At 36.1% G+C, this 25,147-nt stretch overlaps 2 long non-coding RNA genes across 2 annotated transcripts; one reads left to right on the top strand and one right to left on the bottom strand.

Moving 5' to 3' along the window:
- Positions 1-1,814: 1,814 nt before the first annotated feature.
- LOC310899362 lies at positions 1,815-6,413 on the top strand. Its single transcript, XR_014584242.1, has 3 exons — positions 1,815-1,895; positions 4,629-4,797; positions 5,517-6,413. It is a non-coding gene; the product is annotated as an uncharacterized lncRNA (long non-coding RNA).
- Positions 2,214-18,666, bottom strand: LOC310899361. Its single transcript, XR_014584241.1, has 4 exons — positions 18,349-18,666; positions 16,013-16,113; positions 4,858-4,932; positions 2,214-3,755 (listed from the first exon to the last, which is right to left on the bottom strand). It is a non-coding gene; the product is annotated as an uncharacterized lncRNA (long non-coding RNA).
- Positions 18,667-25,147: the final 6,481 nt, after the last annotated feature.

The following is a 25,147-nucleotide window of genomic DNA, read 5'->3' as shown; positions in this document are numbered from 1 at the left end:
GGGGACCTAGTAGGATGTGAGTCTTAGTAATTCGAATATGCTGACAACACACAGGAGATCCATGTAATTAGAACTTAAAAAGTTGAAAGCTCTACACTATCAACTTTTTATAATAATACCTGACGCTACTACAGTAACCCTATAATAATACCTAGCTCTACAACACTGAACCGCATCCTCAAGATTACCAAACTATTCACCACAACATACATGAGCACTTCTATAGCAGGTTTGTCATAAATACATGCTGTTCCAGAGCCAGAGGGGTTTTTCAGTGTCTATCCTGTGCCTCTCACAACTCTGCAGGGTAGCCTGCTGGTGTACTGGGAGTTTTTCCTCTTGGCACCCTGGGATCTGGCATACCAGGTGTCTGCTCCTGTAGGAGAGAAAAGAGTAATTCCTCCTGCCCTTCCCCATGTTCAGACTTAAAGCTTTGTCCTATGACAGTGACTTGGGAGGAAAAATGCATGCCTTTTATTGAACACAATCCATCCATGGCAAAACCCAAAAGGTGTGCAAAAGACAAGCAACATCTAGAGGTCACTTGGGACTGTGAACCTGCAGAAAAGCCCCTTAAGCCCAGACTCCAAACCACAACTTGACAACCGTACCCCTTTTGCAAACAGTATTTGATCCCAACCATGACAGAGCCTCATCATGCTGTCCTGTGGACTGACTTCCAAATCAAGAGCTAAAGCTGTTTTAACTCCCAGGCAACAGGTGAGCAGCAGAGTGCAATATAATTCTGAGGAGGAACATCATGAATAAAACCGTAAGAGAATTATGTGTGATGAAGGCAGAGTGCAAAGAAGACTGGGATTTGAAAGTATGATGAGAGCAGAGGAGAGTGAAACTCATTTCCCTGTGCATGTTTTCCATGTGATAAACTTCCCCTCCAGCTCTGAGAGAACTCTGTGCTCAGGGCTCAAAGGGTGCTCAAAACAATTCCTTGTCCTCCAGACTGCCTGGGCAATGCTGATTAAAATGCCAAAAGAGTGCTTCACAAATACCCCAAACAGGTTCAAGTGAGCATCTGCCAGGAAATAGATGTCTTCCTGTTGTAGTTCCACTATTTAATCACAACACGACACAGCATACACAAACTGAATTTAGCAGGAAAATTAAGCATATATGTGTATAAAGTAATAAAGCTTTGTTGTTGCTGTTGTTTACATTTATCTAAAACTATATAAGCCAAGCAGAATAGACGATTTAATGTATGTTTCCACAAAAGGCTTAACATCATTGGCAGCTGGTATTTTTTGCACTAAGTGAGGAGCCTGTATACACTCTGTATACAAACAATAGGCAGAAGTAAACTCTCTCATTGCACGATTACTCACGCCACCTTGCCTCATGCCGAAGGAAAAAAAAAAAAAGGAGGAATCTTCTTTTCTTCAGTGACTACATTGAATTCCTAAAGATAGGCTGTGTAAGGCACATGGTCTAAATATTACTGCCCTATAGTGTAAGCCCTTTAACAAAAGGGAACTTTGGAAATTCGTACAATTCATACAACATTTAGATGTCAGTTGCACAGTAATTAAATATTGAACATTCATAAAATTGGTTTATATTGAATCTCAGTGACAAATGTCGTATATATACATGATGTATATAAAAATGTAAATGCAAAAATGATGTACATATACAATTAAAGCGTAAGTAGAGGCAGAATCCTACTAAAAGGCAATCCTGCAAAAACAGATCTACTAATTATTTAATTTTAAAATTAGGCAAGGGGAGCTTATTACTAGTTAGAGTGGTCTTTATTGTTATTTTGTTTGCTTTTCAGATCTGGGACTTGAGATTTACCTGAAATGGACCATAGTACAGGGTTTGTGAGCTTCTGTGAGGAAGTTGATCAGTGTGGTCAAATCAGTTCCTAGCAAAAGGTAAAATAATTGATGTCAATATAGGTTTGAATTAGTTGAATAATGAGGAAATGAAAATTAATTTTATTTGCTAAATATAAACCTCTTATCAATGCAAAAGTATATTCAAGTCTCTAGCTTGCATTTATGTAAGTAGAATCATTCGACTGTCTCACAAATCACGTCTTTCCTGCTTTTTAAAGTATTTTAGTTAAGTGTTTTGTAGTTGTACTCTGGCAACTAGATTGTGTTTTGACAGTTCCCTTCGTATTTGCGCAGAACTCCCAGCATCTTTCAAACAAGAAGATACTTTATTTCATCTGAACACTGCAACTTAGCCTCCAGCATATAAGATAGCACTTCTCTTAGAATGAGGGTAGTGAAAAGCGTGATGCATAATAAACATCATCATCCATTCAACCAGGGCATTTCAAGTAATTTGAAAAGCAGAAACACAAGCATGAAGATGTTCTACGAAAAGAATCATTTCATAGATGAACACTCTAATCACAGTAGCTGTAACTGTGAAAGCACTTGTTTTCAAGATTTAAACAGTTGAGAAACATTGGAATGTTTAGCTAGGATTGGAACCCAATGTCATCTGTTGAAAAAGGGCTACAAATGATTGCTGGCCTGTTTTCTGCCTGCAATTTCTTCGATGAAGCTCTCTGGAGGTGTTACGTTCTACATTTATTTTATCTGTTCCTGCTACTAAGACGTGTGTATAATTGTTTCCGTCATACTTTTAAAGCTAAAATGACACCATTCAAATTATTATTAAAATGTTTTATTAAATTTCCTTGAGGAATCTGTTACAAAATGTAGCTTAATCCTGTTATCTCTCCTGAACTTGAAGATTGAAAATTGCTTGGAGATTTCATATGCTGCTTGTTATATCTTAAGTGGAAAATAGAAAGAAAAAAAAGAACACCATGAATAAGAAAGGAAGGCAAGTTCCCTAGTATATTTGAAATATGAATCCCAATACTGTTGTGACATTTAACATTTATACTTTTTATGCTTTTTTATTCTAGTTGACAATACACAGTGGTATGAGAGATTATACGTAGAATAAGAAGAGTGTATTTTAATTAATGGAAGGAGCACAATAAATTTGAAAAATATACTTCTGAAAACATTTCTTAATTTTTAGGTTAGTTTATTTAGGTAGTTTGGCAGCATTTTGTGTGTAACCAATTTCAGAGCTTCATCAGTATAATCAGCTACTTAGATCTTGCTTGAGATTCTTCTGTAAGTTAAGAATTTTTGACAACATACAAAGCAAGAAAAAAAAATGCCCTGGAAATATTGTTTTTAAAGGTATATAAAAACAGAATGTTAAAGTGACTGGTTTCAGCTGCCGTATACTCTTCCATTTCTTATTACTGTCCAATTTACCTCTCAGCAACTGTAGCATTATTATAAGAAACTGCAGTCAGTTCGTAGTGATAAATTGCTCCTCACAGCTCTAAATATGGTCTCCACAAAGCATGAAATGATACAAACTCTGGGAAATCTGTTTACACGTTCAGAAGTATAGTATGAATAGATTTTAAAAAAGCTTTTGTCTTCTAATATCCTGTGGTGGGTCAAAGAAATCCTTCATAAGATCATTTATTCTGATGATGACTCTTCTCTGATTTGGGTCAAGAGATGTCTAGAATTCTACTAGTGTTGATTCAAGACTAAAACTTACACTGAAGAACCAAATCACATCACAGAAAATGCCTTGGTATAGGCAAGTGATTAACTGAAGAGCTAAAACGACTTAAGCCTTTCCATTAGCACTGTTCAGAACAGCATTTACTGCTCTTTCACATGATGTGGATACAGTTATGCAGCTTGTCAAGTCCTTAGCTCAGTTCAGCACCAGTCCTTCTGCTATAAATAAAAGGAGAAAAGATAGAGTGAGCATTTATGAATTTGATGAGTACTGGAGCAACGATACTGGAAAAAGCATTTGAAACACACAAAACTGAAGTTACAGTAGGACTTTTTGCCAGCACAGTGACATCAAAAACCTACGTCCCTATGTGTCTTTGCCGTGCTTATAGTTTTTACTTAGACTTTCCCCAAATGGTCCAGAGCAAAAGGATGGCACTTGACATCACTCCTTACTTTTATCATTTTAAAAGGAAAGTTTTTTTCTTGTAGTCTTTCAAATTGCTTTCATTTAGACCTACAAAAATAGATAAGTACATGAGCTGAATGTCTTGTAAAATGACCAGTACTTTAGAGTGCTAACATCTGAATTGTCACTCTGACATCTGAGAATAATTACTCCAGGGAAGTGAAAAAATCATTTTAAAACTTTCTTTGAGTTCTGTTTGCAGACTTACGAAAAAAAAGAAAAAGAAAGAAAGCTCAGAAAACTAATCTTTGTTGTTACAAGGGGTACCCTTAAGCTGCATGTGAACTCCACCTATTTCAGAGCGAACAATAGAAAGACCGACTTACTAAATCTCTTACTAAAGAAGGTCAGAAGGACATAACAGTTGTTGGCGCTTCTCTTGTATTAGACGATCTTGGTAATACATCCATATTACTATGCTTGTACACCAATTTGCAGGGAGGATTTTGTCCAAGGCTGCTTGGAGGCTCATAAGTTAAGTGGGATATTCATTGCGTCTAGTAGCAATGACTGTGGTGTCTCCATAGTATGCATTCATGTTGTTCCTTATATATAGACCAGTTTTAAGGGAAAAATACAGGCTTAGAATTGCAACAATTTTGAAAATACTGTTCTGATTTCAGAGCCCTTTCTTCACTCATCAGCTAAACTCCTGCAAGGGAGATGGAAGTATTCCTGATCAGGAGCAGTAGGAAGGAGAGGAAATCAGATCATCAACAGAACATTTTATGTATCACTGTTGCTAGTCACATTTCATTCCAACCAGATGAATCAATATTGTAGCTTACACAGGTGAGATATCTTGTTCTGAAACAAGATTAAAATAGTTACAGTACAGAATGTTTTACTCACTTCAAAGCTTCAAATTATTGTACAGTTGGCACAAACTCCTTTTTCCTTCTGTGTATAGAGTTGGGCAGGCTATAACTAGATGAAAAGAAACAACATGTAAGTATATTTATATATAAGTATATGCTTAGTATAAAAGACTTTTTCCCAAAAATATATATTTTAAATATGGAAAAATATACAACTTCATCTTATAGTCCCATTTTCCTCTTAATTTCTCCTTCCAAATGTAGCCAGTATTTCTCTGATAATTGAGCTGCCCACAGTCAATTTCATCAATAATAATTCAAATCCCTTCATCGATGGGCTGACTAGTTCACCTCCAGTTACTCCAAGAGTTTGTGCAATTCATTTATCAACTTTTATTAGAATCTATTAGATTCTTTTTCTAGTTATGATTTCAGCCCAATATTTGAAATTATATCAATATAAGCATAGTTTAATTAGTTGCCAAACCAACTGCATCCAAGCTACATCTATAAATGTGACTTATTCTGTTATGTATAAATAGCTCAGATATTTCAAACGTCTGCATAGCTGAAATCTGCATAGGGAGGCATATTTGGAGAGAGTAATATGCTTTGTAAAATTGAGCATGGCTTATATGTAATCACCTCAGTGAAAGAAAATGTTTCAGTAACCTGTTTATCTGACTGTCATAGGTTCCTGTGGTCCCGGCATGTCTCCCACGGCCTTCTGTGAAGACTCTGTGGTTATCAGAGCATTTTACTGACTGTCTCTGGAACCTGGAAGACCTTTTTTTCTGTTCTGATACACGTTCTCAATTAATCCGTCACGTTTTGGCTGCACAGCCTAGTATTCTTTCAGTGCTTGCAACAGTGTTTTGGGTAGACAGGCACTCATTAAAGTGTCAATATGTGACAGACATTAGGCATGAAATCCATGAAGAAATTAAAGAATGTAATTTTTAATCCACTTATGTAATCACTGAATCTAAAAGATGTTTCTCTCTGTGTCAGATGATTTGAGGTAGATTTCTGCACACTTGACATCTCAGGTAGTGTTTCTTACATTGCAGTTTCATAATTTTAATGCAGCATAAACTGGCACTGCCAACAAAATAGATGGTTTTTGCTCTTCCCCCAGTTTTCATTTTCCGTCCTGTTCCTTGTGCCAGCACTGATGTTCATGCAGACATGAGTGAGTGGGGGTAAGGAAGTGATCCAGTAAAAATTAAAGAACAGGCACCCCCAGGTTAGTTTTTAGCCAGATCAATCCCAGATCCCACATTTCACTGTAGCTCTACAAACGCTAGTGCCAATGTAAAGGGGCTGCAGGATGTGCAACGAGCAGGTAAGAAGGAGCCAAATGCAAGACTGTGACATTAGTTGCCAGTACCACTCTATGCTGGATTTAACTTCTTCTGAAATCGTGGGACACCACCTGGGTGATAGAGGCTACTTCTTGTAACCAATCCTCCTACTTGGCTTTTTCCAGTAAGGAAAATCACAGTCAATCTTTTCCTCAGAGTATATTCATGCAGGATGTGGATTTAGTAGATATTTTTTGTTCTCCTGTCAAAACACTGACTTTGTACAGTTATATGCAAATAAACATAATCAAATAAGCATTTAAAAGATGTATTTGCTCATACCTCAATACTGACTTTGGTGGAGGCGTAGTACAATAGTAATCATAATGATGGTCATTGTAGAAGTACCAACACTTTGATAATCCTGCTATAATAATGTATCTTAGATTTACTCCAGCTTTGTCAAAGCAATCTCAGCACGTTCTTCTCATATGTTTCTGTAAATTGCCACGTCACAAAGGAAAACTAGAAGAAAAGCATACATTCCTACAGACACCTGCTTGTTCATTGACCAGTGACTGAAACGTACTTCCTGCTTTAATTAATCTGAAAGACATACTGTTATCAGGATGTTATAATGTATATCTGGTTACAGATTTTGATTATTTTTGTGTTGTAACCCAGCAGACAGCCAAGCACAATACAGCCTTGCGCTTGTTCCCCCTGACCCAGATGGATGGGGGAGAGAGTTGGAAAACGGTAAAAGTGTGAGAACTTTTAGGTTGAGATAGGGACAGTTTAATAAGAAAAGGAAAAGGAATAATAATAATAGAATAAAAGAAACAAGTGATGCACAATGCAATTGCTCACCACCAGCCAACTGATGTCCAGCCTGTCCCCAAACAATGGCAGCCCCCCAGCCAAATGCCCCATTTTTATTGCTGAGCGTGCTGCCGGGCAGTGTGGGACATCCCTTTGGGCAGCCTGGGCCAGGTGTCCTGGCTGGGTCCCCTCCAGCTCCTGGGGCACCCCTGGCCCCTCGCTGGCAGGGCAGTACAAGGAGCTGGGAAGGCCTCGCCTCTGGTCCAGCGCTGCTCTGCAACAGCTAAACATTGGTGTGTTATCACTGCTATCTTCATCAAAAGTTCAAAACAGCACCGTATCAGCCACTATGAAGAACATTAACTCTATCCCAGCCGAAACCAGGACAATTATATAGCTAATAATCTTCTGTCAAGACCCAGGGTATTTAAGAGTTAAGGAACAACATCCAAGCTCCTAGCACTGAAATTTATGCCTCCTCCTATTTATGAAGTACTAGCTTGTTTCTTTCTTTTTTCTTTTTTTCCCCTCTCCAACAGACCACTGTTAAAAAACAGAAGAACGAAAGGACTATGACAAATTCTAAAAATTCCCTTTGAGACAAAACCTGTTTTGTAAGGAAAACCATAAAAGGCACGTCTTTGAAATATCTGAAGAAAGCAGTATAACCTAAGATAACAAGAAGGTCCAGGAAACCTGCAGGTGAGAAAGTTGCAAATTTAGACTCACTGTTGAATACTTTTTGAGAAAGTATTACATCCTTATGAATTATATGCATTCACATTTGTTCTTCACATTTCTTTTGGTACTCAGGGAGTTCCTTCCACAAAATATACTGATTTCTCCATCTGTTTGGCTGGAACATGATCGTGTTTCCATTGCATTCAGAATTAACCACAGAGAACCAGTGTACTTTTGACCTTTGGCTCTCTTATTGTAATTCTCTGTAGCTACGAAAAAAACCAAAACTTTACAGGAAAAAAAATCTCAGAGAACAAAAGTCCTTCTGCCTAGCAAAAAAAAAAAAAAAAAAAAACATGCTGAAAGCACATTGCCTTAATGCTCAAATCTCATCACTGACTCCTCAGTGGTAGGTAAGATCTGCATAATGCTCTCCCAAATATGAGAGCTACAACTGAAGTTAGCCTCCTCAATAAGCCTCGTGTCTGTTGAAAGCAGCCTGTTTGGAAAGACACCTGAAGAAATATGGAATTCATTCATTCATATTTGATGCCTCTGAGCTCAATGTTTTCAGGTAAAACTGAAAATCTTGTAGACGGAGTTGCCTTCCGATAACACCACCAGTAAAACGTACTGGAAACGATCACAATTCAGAGCACTTACTCAATGACTTTTCAGAGATAATAGTGTCAGAGAGCAAGCAAGCACATTTCACATTAGATACACAAGTTGTACTCAATGTACCACAGCAATCTAAAGAAAGCAGAAAAAAATTAGACTGAGCATATTACACAGGATATTCATTGTGCTGGATGAAATAATATCCAATATCAGTCATTTAAAAGTAGCTAGAGGGAAGTCTGTGTACACATTGTGATTTTGAATGTTTGTGCCACTTTTAATTAAGGGTTCATATATAGTTTGTTTCCCCATGAAATTTACAACAGTGAGTTACACGTCTCCATTCCTTTCCAGAAACACATCTAAATAACTTAGCTACCTTCATGACATACTTGCACCTTCATTAGCCTCCAGGGATGTCATAAAATTTCTCCCTCTGCTTTGCCTCCTTATTCTTGGTTACCTATCTGGGGAATTTGTTTTTCATTCTGTCCCTCTGTCAGGAGTGCCAGGAATTTTATATACCCTCTGCTCTCCTGTCATGCCATGTTCCTGTCTTTTCGTGTTCGTTTGATCTAATCCTCTCTCTTTTTGATAGTGGTAATTTGTTGTTGTAGATACAAAGCTCTTTGGGAACCAAGGAGCACAGACCCAGGAGAGACCTAGCTCATCAATTCCAGGTCTCCTGCAATCTCAGACAATCATGTGACTTGTGTTTGGTCCAGATGGACTGAAAAAACATCCACTTCGTGCATCACAAGAGAGAAAATATTTTTGTTTTATGAACTGTGCAGTAAGATGAAAAGCAATACCACTGCACTGCCTCTAAAGAAGTGTAAAACAGACTGCGTGAAAGGACAAAAATCATTCGTGTAGTACTAAGCAGCCATTGTATACATAAATTACCTCAGTTTTGACCAGGTGAAAGGAGAGGTACAGTGCAAATAAGATCAACAGTGCCAATATCCCATCTCCCTTTGTATGAACCAATACCTTTTTGTAAAACATAATCCACATTACCATTATTTTAGCCCTGAATGAAGTACGTGTCCTGAAACTCTGTGAGAGCTTCTGAGATCTGATCTCTAGTCTATTTGAAGATTGATTTTTAGTAACGAGTTTTGAATATGTGAAAGAGCTGAACTGGTTAACCTGCCTGTTGTCAATTCTCAGCCTGAAGCATTAGGTGGCCAATATATGAAAACTTCGGTTTGCCTATTGTCACAAGTGTTCTGGTAAACAATGAGGTGGCGAAATTTGCTGACAATATTACGGCACGTGGAAAGACTGACTAGGTGGGTGGTAAAATGTCAGGAAAATTTCAGAATCAAATATTGTAAAATCATACATATAAGAAAAAACAGTTAATTTTACATATACTGTAATGGGCTCAGACCTGTTTACTACAGATCTGGAAAATACCTCAGGTTTATAATAAATAGTTCTATTAAAACACTAGCTGGGCATTCAGTAAGAAACCAAAAAAAAAAGGAAAAAGAAAAAAAGAGAGAGGTAAAGTCAGATAGGAGAAAGAGAATGAGAAAGACAAAAAAAGAAAAGAATATTTAAACAGGGAACAAAACAGAAGAAATATTATGCCACAGAATCAATCCACTCTGCCTCTACATATGAAATACTCAATGCAATCCCTCATCTCAGAGAGGATAAAGTAGAACTGGAACAAATGTAGAGAAGGTTCTGTACTAAAAAGACAGCCTTCTCCAGTCTGCAAAAAAGACAACCAAAACTAAAAAGACAGCCTTCTCCAGTCTGCAAAAAAGACAACCAAAATGTACTGTCAGGGAGTCTTATGAGTGATATGAATAAGAAACAACATTTTACAATGACAAGACATTAAAATAATGACATTAAAATATTAAAACCTGCATGATGCAAGTCAAAATGAAAAAAAAAAAAGATTTATTTTTTACACAACACACATAAGTGAGCTTTGGAACTCCTTTCCACATTTTTTTCTGGATACCAGAAGATTTTATTAATTGGAAAAATAACATCACTGCTTCAGAAATTTCCTGAGGTACAGATTGCTGCAAGCTAAGAACACCTATGCTAGCTTTGTTAATTATGTTTTTCCTTTAGACAGTCACCATCATCCATTCCTGCAGACAGGATATTCATCTATATGAGTCTTAGGTCTAAACAAATACAGATGTTTTTGTGTTCTTTCTCAGAGCAGCAGTTCTGAGTGCCCAATTCCACTGAGACTTCCTAACAACCAGAAGTCCTGAAGCAATGGCTACTTCACAGGAACTCTCTGCCTGATCTGCTTCTATATACGGTAAGTCAGATATAGAAGCAATGCTCTGACTTTCTGTACCCTCTCAGAGCAACTTATTAACATATACACAATTGGCGTGGCATTGCCTAAGAGTCAGATATACTAGATGTGTGCTGCATGGTGTGTTTAGTTTTATTTCTGTGCAGAATTTCCCTGAGAGACATATATGCATCTTAGCCAACAATAAAAATCAATTAAATTTCAGAAATGGCTTTCTCTTCCTACTCAGAAGGTTAATTTCTGTCACAATATGGCGCTCTAAAGCACAAAGCATTTTTCTTGAAAAAAAGTACTATGTCTTCACATTGTATTTTAGTAATGATAATTAGGGGATACCTCTCACAAAAAAAAACATTCAGTTTAAATCAGGAAAAGGTGTGTGTCTTTTAATAAACTTATTTCTCTTATTGCTTAAATTAATTAAACCAAAAAAGTCAAAATTCCATTTGTCAGTATCTAAAGTTTGTTTTCTGCATTTTTGAGATATGCAATAGACTTATTTTGCTTTTGCTGTTCAAGACGGATTCAGAAAAAAACTAGAGAAGTATTGATTGATTTATGGATAAAACCAAAAAAAAAAAAAAGAAAAAGAAAAAGAGAAAAGTCATATCCTAGCAAAAGTTACAAGTGAATGGATTTATCCTCATGTAGCAAGTCTCTACAGTCAGGAGGTTGTTTGTGCTTTCGGGCCTTCTCTTTTATCTTCAGATTCTGTTTGCTATAAGCTGGTGTACTTCGTGTACTTCCTTCAGAAACATAGCTCTGAGACAGTATGGGAAAAGAAGCGTAACTTCACTAGAAGCTTCCACTCAGAAGCAATGTGTACTTTGCTGTCCAATGTCTACTGCCCCTATTCAGGATCATAGTTTGTTGGATATTAGAAACTATTCTGCTTTTTTTCAAGAAAGCTTTTTCTTTTTTTCTTTTTGCTTCAAGAAAGAAGTGAGGAAGAAGGTAGAGCAGACCATTATAAAAAAGAAATTGAGTAGAGAAGCAAAATTCAACAAAAATATTAGAAGACTTGACATCTGATTTCACACCTGTGATGAGCTTCTTGATAAATAATTATTACTTAATCCCATCAGTGAGAAAGGTATCCTTCATCCTGTGGCCAGAAAGTGGCACTTGAACTTTAAAAAATCATGGCTGTCTCTTGTAAAAGTAAGAGATGCCTATAATTTCTTTAACTGGATTTGCTTTCTCAAGTAACTCAATATATTCAAAGGAAATACAATACAGAGATGCTCATTCGTTTTTCTATTCATCTGGGAATGTCTGCTGATTGGAAATGATCTAGTTCCTTATTCCCACAAAGCTGAAATCACGCATACACAAAATGGCTACGTGCACACACATACAAAGGTAAGACAGCTTTGTGTCCCTGCTTTTTAGGCGTCTTAGGTAACTATCCTGTTTTTTTAGTGCCAGAGAAGAGGAGGGATTTTCAGTTGCAGATGAATTCACGAGGAAAAAAGAGAAACTTTGTACAGCATATTCTGCAAGTTTGTAAGTGGAGCCATTTCATCAGACTCACTTCCTTGTATCTTCAACCTATGTCTTACTCACTGAGACAGCTGGGGCTTCTCATCAGATTTCTTGTCTATCCATTCTCTAGAACTCAAGAGAGTACCTGAACTTAGCAATACTGATGTTTATATCTTTTCTCTCCAGCAATGAGGTAGGAATCTCATTGCACTTGGATGAGCTCACTACACAAGTGAGAAAGTGTATGTGGGTCTGGCTGGGATGGAGTTACCTTTCCCAACAGCAGCCCATACAGTGTAGCTAATCACCCTACACTGTAGCTAGAAGGGCCCAAAAGCAATGTTTTGGGTATTGCTGAGCAGGGCTGGCACAGCACCAAGACTCCCTCCAAACCCCTCAAAGCCAGCAGGCTGGGGGTGGGCAATAGGGGACATCCCCAGGGCAGCTGACCCCAACTCACCAAAGGGATGTCCCATACGGTATGGTGCAGCAACAAAAGGTGGGAAAGGAGAAGGGGGACTCGTATTATGAATACATCTGTCCTCCCAAATAAGTGCTATACATATTGAGACCCTGCTTCCCAGGATGCACCCAAACATCACTTGTTGATGGGAAGTAGAGAATACCTGACCCCCCCCCCCCCCCCCCCCTTTGATTTGTCACAGCCTTTGCTTGCTTTTTTTCCATCTTTCTTTTCCTTTTACTTAAATTATCCTCATCCCAACCCATGAGCCTCTCTCTTTCCATCATACTTTCCTCTCCCCCTCTGCTTTTGGGGAGGGGGAGTGAGTGGTTGTGGTGGAGCTCAGGTGCCAGCTGGGTAAAACCACCACAGAAAGTTAAAATGGTAAGTACAGATGACGTGTGCAAATGATACCAGATCAGAGGTCACACTGTCATTGAAGAATTGGTTAATACAGTGCCAGATAGAACTGATGGGATTCACTGGGAGTGAAAGGAATTACTGACAATGCACAAATCAGACTACATGACAAACAGGCTGGTGAAAAGAGTGATGTTAAAAGATGGAGAGAAATTAACAGTGAAAGGACAATTATTTTCATAGAGGAAAAAAAACCTGACATCAAACACTAGATCAAGACTGGTTTTGGTAGCAAGGGAAAATCTGGCTATTAGCAAAAGAGAAGCAGTAACTGTGAATAAGAAGGCTTAACCTAAGCACATTATTTATTAGACTATACATTGTGATGTATGTGACATTGGCATATGAAGCTTTGTGGACAAGCTAACCGTAAACCACCTACTCAGCTATTTGAGAAATATATATACAAGAGCAGAAGAGAGCAATATTAGAATACTGGGGAGGGGAACAATAATCAAACAGTAAAGTATTTTTTTAGTCATCTACATACCCATGTTAAAAATAAAAATAAAAATAAAACCTAGTCAGAAGACTGAGTAAACTTGAAATACAAAGGGAAGGCAGATATTTTTGCAACTATATTGAATGTTTATCTCTTTCTTATCTTTTAAAAATCCAGTGGTATTGTACTTACTCTTAGTAACTTACAAAGGTTACAACAAGATAACCTACAATGGTTAAAGAAATAAAAAAATACAAAGGTCCTTGAAGGACAATTACTCAGCAAATAAACAACATGTTCTTCATTTTAATTACTACTTTATTGTCACATGCATGTAGTCTGTTCTGCACTCAATTTCTTCTTTGTCATCTGTTATTATGCCATATAGTAAAATCACTCTGTGATTTTTACTTAAGATCAATGAAACTTGTTTTAGGGAGCTGGTTTCCTTCATGAAGCTGACCAGTATTGGGTAAAGGAATAGTATTAACAAATCTTTTATCATATTGCAAAGAGTTTGTTTAGATAATGCAGTGATTACTCAGCTAGGTATTCTTAGATGCCTCCTAATTATAAATTGTGATAAAAAATAGAAATAGCTAGGTGCTTTTGTCAGGCAAAATTTTATTTTTGTTCTGTAAAAAGTAGATTGTGATGTTAGTCATGAATTCAAAATAAATAATATAGAGAACAGATTCCAGTAATATCAGTGAATTCAAAACTAGAAATTTGGCATTTAATCAAATTGTTAATAATTCCAGATGGTACAGTCCTGTCTGAAGCATGTTCAGAACACAAGTTCACCAATTACAGTTCTTGTTCTGAATTAAAATGTTTTCACAGACAAAATGTTTCATTTTCTGATCTCCATGTAGTGAACATATAATGTAAATAATTTTGCACCAGACGATACCCTTTTGAAGAAAGGCAGTATTTATATATTGATGTATTTTCCATCTTTTTCAAATACTGTGTTTCATGGAAATTTCTGTTTGAGAGATACAAAAGCGAGCTCACGTGCAATTGTATTGATGTGGAAAGTTAATGAGGGACAAGTTACTGAAAATTATTAAGAAGCTCAACACTTTGCTGGCTTCTCTAGTCCCTTTTCCCCTGCCTAACTGGGCTGAGAAGGGCCATGTGTTGCTGAAGTCTTTGCAGGCACCATGGTGGACCTCACCAAGCTTGAATTTCCACAAATTCATGAAGGGGCAATGGCTGTAGAAAAATCCAGTCATGAGCTATTACATCTGTTGAAGGGATTATAAATTCTCCTTTGACAAGAGCTCACTGGAATAAAAATGCTACTTGTTTATTTCACAAATCAAGCACAAAGTTTCACTAGAAGTTATCCTGAACTAGCAAATAAAAAGACTTAATTCCTGTCATGTTAAGGTAATCCAAATTCAGAGAGAATATGGAGCTTCTCTTAGCTTTACAAGAGAAAATGTAACACATCTGTAAACCTTACAATGAAAATGAAATGAAAACTCACTTGTATTTTTTCTTATGCTGTTTCTCACTGTATCAGTGAACCTTCCTATCACTGCTGCAGGAATCTTTAACAAAAAGATTCAGCACACAGAGATTGAAAAATAAAATTTGATTCTCTTGGACTTTGATTAGAAGTGATCATAACTGTAATGCTCTGCTAGAAAAAATAAGAGGGCACATTTATTACACAAATTTAAGTGTTCTACACACAATTTAAATGAATTTAAAAATGTTCTTTCTCATGTGCATCAATTGAAAGTTTGCAGTGTTAAAAAAAAACATACACAAACTGTCTATATAACACTCCACACTGAGGTATGTTTCTATTAATTCAAGCATTAAATGCCTATCATTCCGTTTCCAGGTTCAAACCATGGCTTTTGTTCCTGCGTCTTTTTTAAGTGAAAGATAAGCACACACACACAAAAAAATACAAATTTCAAACAGATTCATTCTTAATATTGGCATATTACTTGCTCCACTCTATCTTGTTCCTTTTGAGAGGAAATATTGGTAAGCAGAAGCTGCTCTTGCTCAAAACTCTGATTTTTAGAGTCTTACATGGATCTAATTTCATCATTTTTTCCTATACTGTCCACATAAGGCTATTCAAAGAGTGAGTGCAGAGTAGTCAATAGCGCATTAAAAACAGCAGCAACCTGTATATCTCATTGTCCATGGATGATCAGTGGCATCCCATAGAAATCTTTATGCAAGTTCGAAGTGGTAGTGCTTCAAAAGCATTTTGAAGGATTAATGCAGAGAAATGTTCCCCTTCCCAGAAATACTTAAGCTGCATAACTTTACTATTTTCTATTATACAGATGACATAACTAATTTAAAGTAATATTAGTACTAATTAAGCAGAATTTGGACATTGATGACTATCTTTGAAGAAAATATAATAAGGATTCTTCATTTCTAAGTTTGAGGAACCCAAAAAGATAAACGCAAAGGTATTTTTTAATTGTTAAAGATGAATACTGCATTGCAGATGCTTTAGGGACTGGTATGACATACTGTCCACAATTTGAAATGGTACAGTTCACAGCAGACCTCTTTGACAAGATGCAATATTGCTCAGATGTAAGATCTTAAAGCTTGTGAGAGTTTCCCCAGAGCGGCTTTTGGAGAAACTACATTATATGCAACACTTACTTTTTGTTAGAAAAAAACATCCCATTGCTTGACACTTCAGATTTATATGGCCAAAACCCCCTGAATATATTTTAGAGACACCATCACAGTAAAATAACGAGCTGTAAAAAACAAAAAAAAAGAAGAAAACCAAGGTCAATCGGTCATACTTAACAATACAGAGAGACTAATGCATCCAAATGTTACGTCAATATCCATATAATTTGGGGAAAAACTACGGGTTGGATAAAGGCAGGAAGTGGAAAGAGGAACTTTTCTAAACAGGCAGTTATGTTATGTTGCTTCCTAAAAGCTGTGTACATAGGATCCTTTGCAACCCTCAGTACCATGTTTTTGACATATTTTCTATTGATAATGCTATGATTTGTTGTTCTGTTGTATACATTGTGGTTTTGATGCTATGCTTTTTACTGTGAACATAAGAAAAAGAAAAGGGGAATTTCTAGGTGAACATTATGACAGATTTACTGGTTTTAATAGGTAACAATTACTCCCAGTTGTGAAGCTCAAGCTTTGGCAGAAATGCAATTGAGGATATCTTAATCTCTGTTCTAGCACTAAGGAAGTGATCAGATAAGGGCAAGAAATTGAATAAGCACAGCTTGGAAAGTTCTTCTCAATATGGAGATTACTATTACTATGCCAAAAACTGGTGCTTTGACCATATGCACTGTCCTCGTCTATTGTAGCATGAAATTAAACACATTTTTGTAGGCTGACTCTAAAAGGTGTGTTCCCTTTGAATATGTTACTGCATGGTAGGCGTAAGAGATTCCATAGTCTCAAAAATTCTTATTTGCTGTATTCATAAATCAGAACACCAAGACAATTTAGGTATGCCAGACACTTAAAATCACGTAAGTAAAATGAAACGGGTCATCAGTCAAATTATTGGTTTCATGGAGACATATGTTGTACCTAATATTTTAAATCTTCAACTTTCTACCAGTTAGTAGTTCCCATCACATCACATTAAAGACATTTTGGAAAACTTTCTAAGTGGATACACTTTTCCATGTTTAACAGGAACCTCATACTTCCAAAAACTCTATGAGGCTTAACTATGTGTTAAAAACAATAGCTGGTTCACAGAGACAAAAGAAAAAAAGAAGTCCCCTTACAGTTGCCCTAGTTTTTGTTGGAAAAAGGGTGGAGAACAGCAAAACATAAGACAAAGTTGGTTGTTTTTTGTTTTTTTTTCTCCAAAGGAAAACTGTATTATTCTAATCTGCTGCAATTATTCAAGAAGGTGAAAGTAGATAAAAATGGATATGCATTCAATGCAGTAAGTACTCAATAAATAAGAATCTCTGTTTGTATTAGTTTTACCAGTATTTAAGTTCCTGGCAAAAAAGGCTCTCCAAAGATATTCCCTAATCATTCCTGACCTCAGAGAACAAGCTGTGATAGCGCTTATTTTACATGGAAAAATGTTTTTACAATAGTGGATCATCATCATTTGGGGTGTTAAACATTCTTGCTTCTGTGGTAAATTGTAACAACTACCTCACTCAAACTCCAAGGTTAAAAAGCTAGAGTAGCTTGGCAGTATTAAAACCAGACTGATTCAGGGAATTTATTGAAGATACAGTCAGTAACTTCCATTAAATGTCATGTTAAATAATCACATTAAACAATAATGAATTGCTTTAAACAATAACGAGTGACAATGATTGTATAAATGAAAATATTCCCAATAAAATACTTTCTGATTAAATCTAAAATTTTAAGTATTATTTAAAATGATGAAGCTTTAAATAATTAGAATTCCACAGAGAACTTACATGCTCGCAATTTAATTTAATTCTAGCATATTTTTCCCAATACACTAGAAAGCCTTTCCTTCTACCAACCTGTCTCAGTTTTGTCACTGTAGGAATCATCACCTATCACATACTTTATTATACTGCATTTTTATTTTATTCAACACTAGTAAAATTGACCATGGTTCATCACATCTTCATTCATGTACGAATTACAAAATCCAGTTTACTTCATCCATGGTCTATTTCTCATTAGAAATAAATCCAATGTGCTTTTCTGCTCTGCAAGTACAGCTGCCACTTCCAGTTTCCCCTACCACTGAAAATTGCTCAGGTCTATTTGCCTAATGTAGCTTACCTCATTTTAGGTAATGGCATTGAAGCATCCTAAAGCTAAAAGGATGAGATGAAGTTGAGATCCAAAGTGCTTTTTGTACAGGAAAATGTTAATTGCAGTATTGCAGACTTCCCTCATTTATTAAAACTGGGAAGAAAACAGTTAAAGTCCCTATCTGTTATGTACTATGTGTGGTCTAGAACAGTAATGTCAAAGTAAGACAGCATTTTTCTTACCTGGTTTGTTATTTAGCATGTGGTATAGCTTCCTGAGTGAAAGAGATGCAGGTATTGATGCTGCCTCAATCCATGCTGGGCTTTACAATTTAAAGTACAACACATAACATGGCACACAGCACCTTGCTGCCTGAAAAATGCCGTTTGAACAAGCACATGCTCCCTGCATCTTCTGTAGTAGTGACATGCACTGGCAGTACATGTTGGTACAACAAGGCCATTTACACCAGATTGCTAATTTTTCAGCAACCCAGGCTGAACTACCAATGTAGGCCACATCGACTTTGAACCCAGTTACTGAAGATCTGGAAATCCTCTCCTCCCCCCAGAAAAAGAAATTGTCTCGAGTGGAACTAATATAAGGTTAGCCCCATGTCCTGGCTAGTTAGCTTAACCATTAGCACATGGTTAAAATTTCATTAATGGTAGACTGGGAGGGGGAGGAGATAAATCAAGACAAATCAATAACAATAAATGCAGTTATTCCCCCTTATATCCATTGTATGTTAAGTGATTCTGGCATCAAAACTAATTATTTTCAGAAAAAAAAATTATAATATTTCAATGTCAGAGATGTAGCCAATGTTACACTGTAATCTGTGAAAGTATCATAACCCTGAGAATTTATTGGACCTGTCTTATCTTGGTTCTAGGTATCATACAGATACCTGGAAGGGCTTATCCCAACACACTGACTGTGCTAGCCTTTGGATGTATCTAATTATACACCTAAAAGTAAAATGAGGATCATTGCCAATGCATAGTTACCAACACAATCACTGATGAAATGGAGGAAAACTCATGCTGTGGATGGTTTGGCTTGAAGCCCTGGATGTCTTATAAAAATTTAGATGTCATTAAGAAAAATCCATTGTTTTCAGAGTTATTATTTCCCTGCTGAGAAAACATCCTCCAGTCTGCAAAACCAGCATATTAGCTTAGCATGAAAACAACAATCTTATGGCATTTATTTCCACTAGGATGCTAGAAACTCTAATGAGAAATTGAATGTGAAAATACGTTTATTGATGGAAAGAGAACAGGCTTAGAGAACCAAAATTTTTCCTTTTTTTTTTTTTCAGTTATCAGGGGTTTCATCTAATTCCACAAACACATACTGTTTAATAAGATATTTAAGTTACACTGGAGTAAGAGAGAACCTGTAGTGTCCCTTGCAGTCATCACTGGATTTATATTTTGGTTCCTTTTTTTTTTTTTTTGTATTACACAAGGTTGAAATCTGAACTACAGACACTTGGAAGAAAATAAGAAAATATAACAACCTCATCCATCTGTGTCAAGTCTCCTTGCTCCTTTCCTGAGATACACTGGCTTACCCAGGCTAAACATCCATTGCTCCAATCCACCCTCCTTTGGAATTTTCCATACGTGAAAACACGATAAAAAATTGACTCGGGCATAAATATCCTGTGTTTAGCTCCATTTCTGGGCTGATGTGTGTTACACTTTAACCCTCCCTAGTGTTGGCCTTCCGACACAACAGAAAAGGCTGCATGTACTGCATCTTTTAATTTTGCTGTGATGTTATAACCATTTATTCTGAACAGCAAAGGAAGCAGGCTGTATGGAGATTTATCGTGCTGCTTACTTTAAAAGGCAAGCAGTTTGTTTTCAAGAAGGGGAGGAACAGTGGAAGTAGTTAAATGAACTAAATGCCTAAAAAATATTTTAGTCCAGCAGTTTTGAACCTGAACTCTTGTTTTCATTCACAGCACAGGAATACACCCTTCTCACATAGGCTCTATTCAGACTGCCTGAGGACGTGGTCTAATGCTCTCCTCAACTGCATTTAGTTACAGTCCCAGCTAAGATGATCAGGCAAAACCCAGTCTCTGAGCACATAACACTCTTACCCTTTATTCTGAAGCACCTAGAACTTCTTTTCAATCCTTAGTTTATCCTACAGGATCAAGAAGACGTTTTTAGGTGTTCAGAGGTTTCTTTTCTGTAGTCTACTGATCAGGTACCACATACTTACCTCGTACGACATGCAAAAAAAATAGTCAGGATGTTTTATTATGTATGAAGCAATCCGGATGCAGAAAGCACATGTTTTTCAAGCAAAACCTCCCAGTATAAAAGGCAATTAGGCACCTCCATAAGATGCATGCCTGTCAGGCTGATTTGAAAAATCTATACTTCAAACAGGAAATAATTTAGGATAATAATCATTTCAAATATGAAATGTAATCAAGGAGAGGGCAGCTAAGATGAATGCAATCTATTTATGGTGGAGGCAGGTGAGAGAGTTATATTATCTCCATAAATTCAGCTTTGCTCTTTTCTATGAGTTATTCAAGCTTTCATAAAAGTTGCAACTGAATGTAGGAAGATATCCCTATGGAAGTACTGTTTTTGTGGGAGTTTTTTGGTATTAAGTTATTGGGAGCATTCTTTCCTACCTGAATGCTAATACATTGATGAATTTAAAAATTTAAGATTTTGAATTTACCACTTGTGTAGTCTAACCAATGGGAATTTATGTCAAATTAAAATTAACTAGGGAAAACAGAAAGGGTGTACATTTTTACAATAAAAATATTAACATCTCTTTAAATCCTGACATTTATTGCTATCATTCCTATTATGATCAAGTACCAATTTGCTGCTTTCCATGTATCAGCCAAGAGTTACTACTCCCAAAACAATATCACAAAAGGATTCCTTGTTACTCAGCCTGTAATAAACCTGTGCTTGCCTTCAATTCAAAGGGGTTTGTGGGTGGTTGTATATCTTTAAATAGCATCAGATTTATGATTAAATTATGTAGATAATTACGCTACACAATAATAAACAGGAATTGTAACCTTGAAAGTAAAGCAAGGGCTATTTTATTTAGACTTTACAAAACAGTGTATTATTTTGACAAAACCAATGCATAATATGGATTTTGTGTGTTTAACTTCGGGGAAGTTCCTGGTGTTCATAATTGGATCAATCATTCCTTTTCTGTAAAAAAAAATAGAGAGAGAGAGAGAGAGAGTCCGAGTATTGGCCATCTGAATTCTGCACAGTTAAACAGAGAAAACAATTATTACTCTAAGAGGGTAATAATTACCCCAATGGACTCATAAGCAATTATTTTCACCACACTTGGCAATCAAATTCCTTATTGCCTAATGGCATCTGTCAATATAATGAAAACTGTAGTTTGATGGAGAAAAGGAGAAGATGACTTGTGGGTCCACAAATAACAGAGATAAGAGGAAGAAAAGTAGTAGGTTGGACATACAGATATTAGCTGTCCTTACTAACATACTACATGCACATGAGCCAGGGAAACAAAGGACACGAAGAACTAGTAAGTTACATTTATTTACTTTATTATCTGATAATTCTGTCTATGTAAGTCATTTTAGTTTAAGCATCTATACTTCCCTGGTTTCAGTTGTGTTACACTTTTATACCTGCTCAAATACTGATTCCAGAATTGTTAATGGCATCTGAATGTCTTCCACAAGCTCACTAGTAATGCAACTAGTACTCATGATGTTGGATTTTATTAGAGAGCTTGATCTTGCAATATGTTGTACTAGCTGCATTTGGAATAAAGATAACTGTTTGTCAGCATGAGAATTTCAAAAATGGACTGAAGTTTTCATATTTTGTCTTTTACATTTCATCATACACATTCAGCATAGCTTGGCTCTCTGTACATTTTCTCTTCCTTAAAAAAATTGAGGAAGAACTTCCAGTATCATAAAACTGAGGACTTGTGTAGCTTGATGGCATGAACTGCAATACTTAGTATGTATTTCACATAGTGCTTAGTCTAATACTTCTTTTTAGCTAACAAACAGAAATTAAATTATTGGTATTACAAAAGCAATTTGTTCTCTTTTAGCTACTTTTGATTACTTCTAACACTTTCATCTAATTTATAATAGAAAATGTACAGAAATGTATTCCTAAATCAAAAGGAAAGGCCTACATCTAGACCAAAGAACAACTCCGCTGTTGCAGTGGACCCAAGTCATCAATATCCCACGTCATCCCTTCTAATATTGTATGCCCCAAAATGAGGGAGGAATTCCTTTTCCCAGAGGAAAGCACAAAAGCTTCAGAAACTGCATTTTTATAAATCTCATGCTGCTTTTTTTTTTTCCCACTCTAATAAAACAAATCTAAATTATAGTAATAGGTATGGTCAAAATTAAATGAGACACAGTACACTAACCCAGGGTCTGAAGATCCAAAAATGGTGATACTAATAAAATAATCATTACAGATTGAAAATTGTTCTTCAGAAGTTTTTATGATGGCAACATAATCAATGGGTAGGTATTTAAAGTACTACCTCTGTTGATGGTGTTGCATTACAGGGTTATGCAGACATTGTTATTAGACTGAAAGAGACCAAAAAAGCCCTCTTCTGTAAGTTTTTTTTTTATGTATTTTGTTTTATATATATAAATGTATGTTTAAGGATATATAAAATCATGTATTCATCTTTATTTTTTTGATTAAACATTGAAAGTGTTGTTCCACCAACACTTCATTACTGGTATGGCTCAGCTTTAAAGGCAGAACATGCATTTTTTCTACATCCTGTCAGCAGCTTGCATATTACTAAATAGTTGGAAGTTGACAAATAGTCCTGTGAACAGTCCCAGTGGGAATAGTAGCTATCAGTGAGGGAATTACAACATTCAATCACATCCCTGAAACTAAGCAGGATAGAAAAGTGTGTTTCGTTTCTGCATGCCAAACTTCTAAGCAAAGTTAGGTTTTAACTATCTGCTGAACAGAAGTAACAAAAGCTCATAAAGCTGAAGCTAACAAAACTGTTGTCAAGAAAGACTGATGAAGTATTATGTAGGTATTCTATCTTTTTATTTTCTTTTTTTTTTCTTGCCTTTTCTGTCTCAATTTTGCTTCATTTTCCAGCACCACAGTATCTGTACATGAAGCTTGGTATGGCTTGCAGAACTGGGCAGTAAACCAACACTTTTCCTTCCTTGTTTGTATGCTACATTAAAAAAAAAAAAGGAAAATAAAATTTGAATTTTCAAAACCTTACAATGGCACATGGCAAGTTTAAGTTCATTGCCATAGTGACTAGAGCTTGTTTCTCAAGCTTAGTCTTTCTACAATAACAAAGCTATCGCCCACACATCTCTGAGCTTATTCTTCCTTGTATAAACATTTTAATACATAGTACCACAGAATAAGTACAGTACATATGGGTTTGATATTTAAAAAAAAAGAAGAAAAAACACAGAAAAGAGTGTGAACTGCACATGTGTTCAGAATAATTCTGGAAACATATGAAGACAGGAGTTCGCAAGGTATTCGTGTTTTGCTCTACTTTTCATCTTATTTTTAAAGATCATCTCTGGACTCATCTGAAAAAATGAAGATATATCACAATTTTTTTTTTTCTGAAGGCATATTCACCTTAGGCAATTTGCAAACTGATTTTCTAAAGCAACAAACATTGTTACAGATTCTAAGATGAATGTGATCTAAAGATCATGCTCCCAAGCTTCTTTTCTATTTCTCCTTCACAGTTCCTTTGGTTAGGCTGTGTTTTTTTTTTTTGTTTTTGTTTGTTTGTTTTTTTCCCTGAGTTAAAGCCTCCTTTAGGAAAAAAAGATGAAAAGTTACAGCACAGACATTCGTTATCCTTTTGTGAATCTCCTACCTGGTTCTCCACAGAATATTCCTGATGGGGCTTCATAGTCCCATGCCAATACTTTTGAGATACTGAATGATACTGAATAGGATACCCACCTAATTGACATTTAATATTTCATGATCAGCTTCTCTAATAATAAAATAATACTTCAGCACCCACAAACATGGAATGAAACAATATTTCACGCAGAAAAATTATGAAACAAGATAAATGATTTTCATTTACACTAAAAGGGTTGGAATTTATTGCGAGATTACATTTAACTTCAGTGATTCAGTGATATTATGAGAGTGGGTAAGGACTATCAATGCATCTTTATAAAGTAAGCAAGGCACCAAAAATGTTGTTTATTTGGAACAAAGTTGGGGTTTATGCCACCAATAATTTTTTGCTTGTTTGTTTCTTTGTCTGTTTGTTTTGGGGGGAAGGGATTTTAAATGCATTTTACTGCTTAATTTCATGGTTTTATGCAAATGTAACATTTTATTTGAAAAAAGCTGAAAATTCATTTTGAAGATTTAAAAAATGTCATTTTCTTGTTTCACAACAGCATTTTTCATTAAAGTGTTATCCAGATTAAGAGAAAGGCATGTTTTAAAAGGTTAAATAACCCTGAAGAGTACAGAAGTTTGTGTTTGTTTGTTTTCTGAATGAAACACGAACCTGGAACTCTCACATAATCCAAACCATATTTTTCCCTGATTTTTTCACCTTCATCATGAAACAGAATGATCTGTAATTACTTCAACTCCTATTTCACTGTCCAATGAAGCTACTACATATTCTCCTCATATGTTCACCATGCTGGGTATTCACCAAAGGATTTCCATGCTCTTTTTTCTCTGTTGGCAACCTAATGCCTGTAGGGAGATAGGTGCAAATATAGTTTCTCTCTTTGATCCTAGTCATAGTCTTCTCTCTGATCCCTAGTCAAAAAGGACATTGGCAGTAATTTTTGTTGGCAGTAATTTTTGTTCCCAAAACTATTTCTGTTCTTACCTTCACCATTCTAGCAGTTCCTTATTGGTGGCCACCTTCCTGACTTCTGATTTTCTTGCCTCGTTTTGCATAGAATTTGCATAACAGGACGTCATGGGTTCAGTACTCACTGTGACAGACTGCCGTCACCCATCTTGGGTA

Source organism: Anser anser (genome assembly GCF_964211835.1).
Source record: "Anser anser genome assembly, chromosome: 4".
NCBI classification, from domain to species: domain Eukaryota; kingdom Metazoa; phylum Chordata; class Aves; order Anseriformes; family Anatidae; genus Anser; species Anser anser.
Note: the sequence above shows the minus strand (reverse complement) of the source record. Positions and strands in the feature narration are given on the sequence as shown.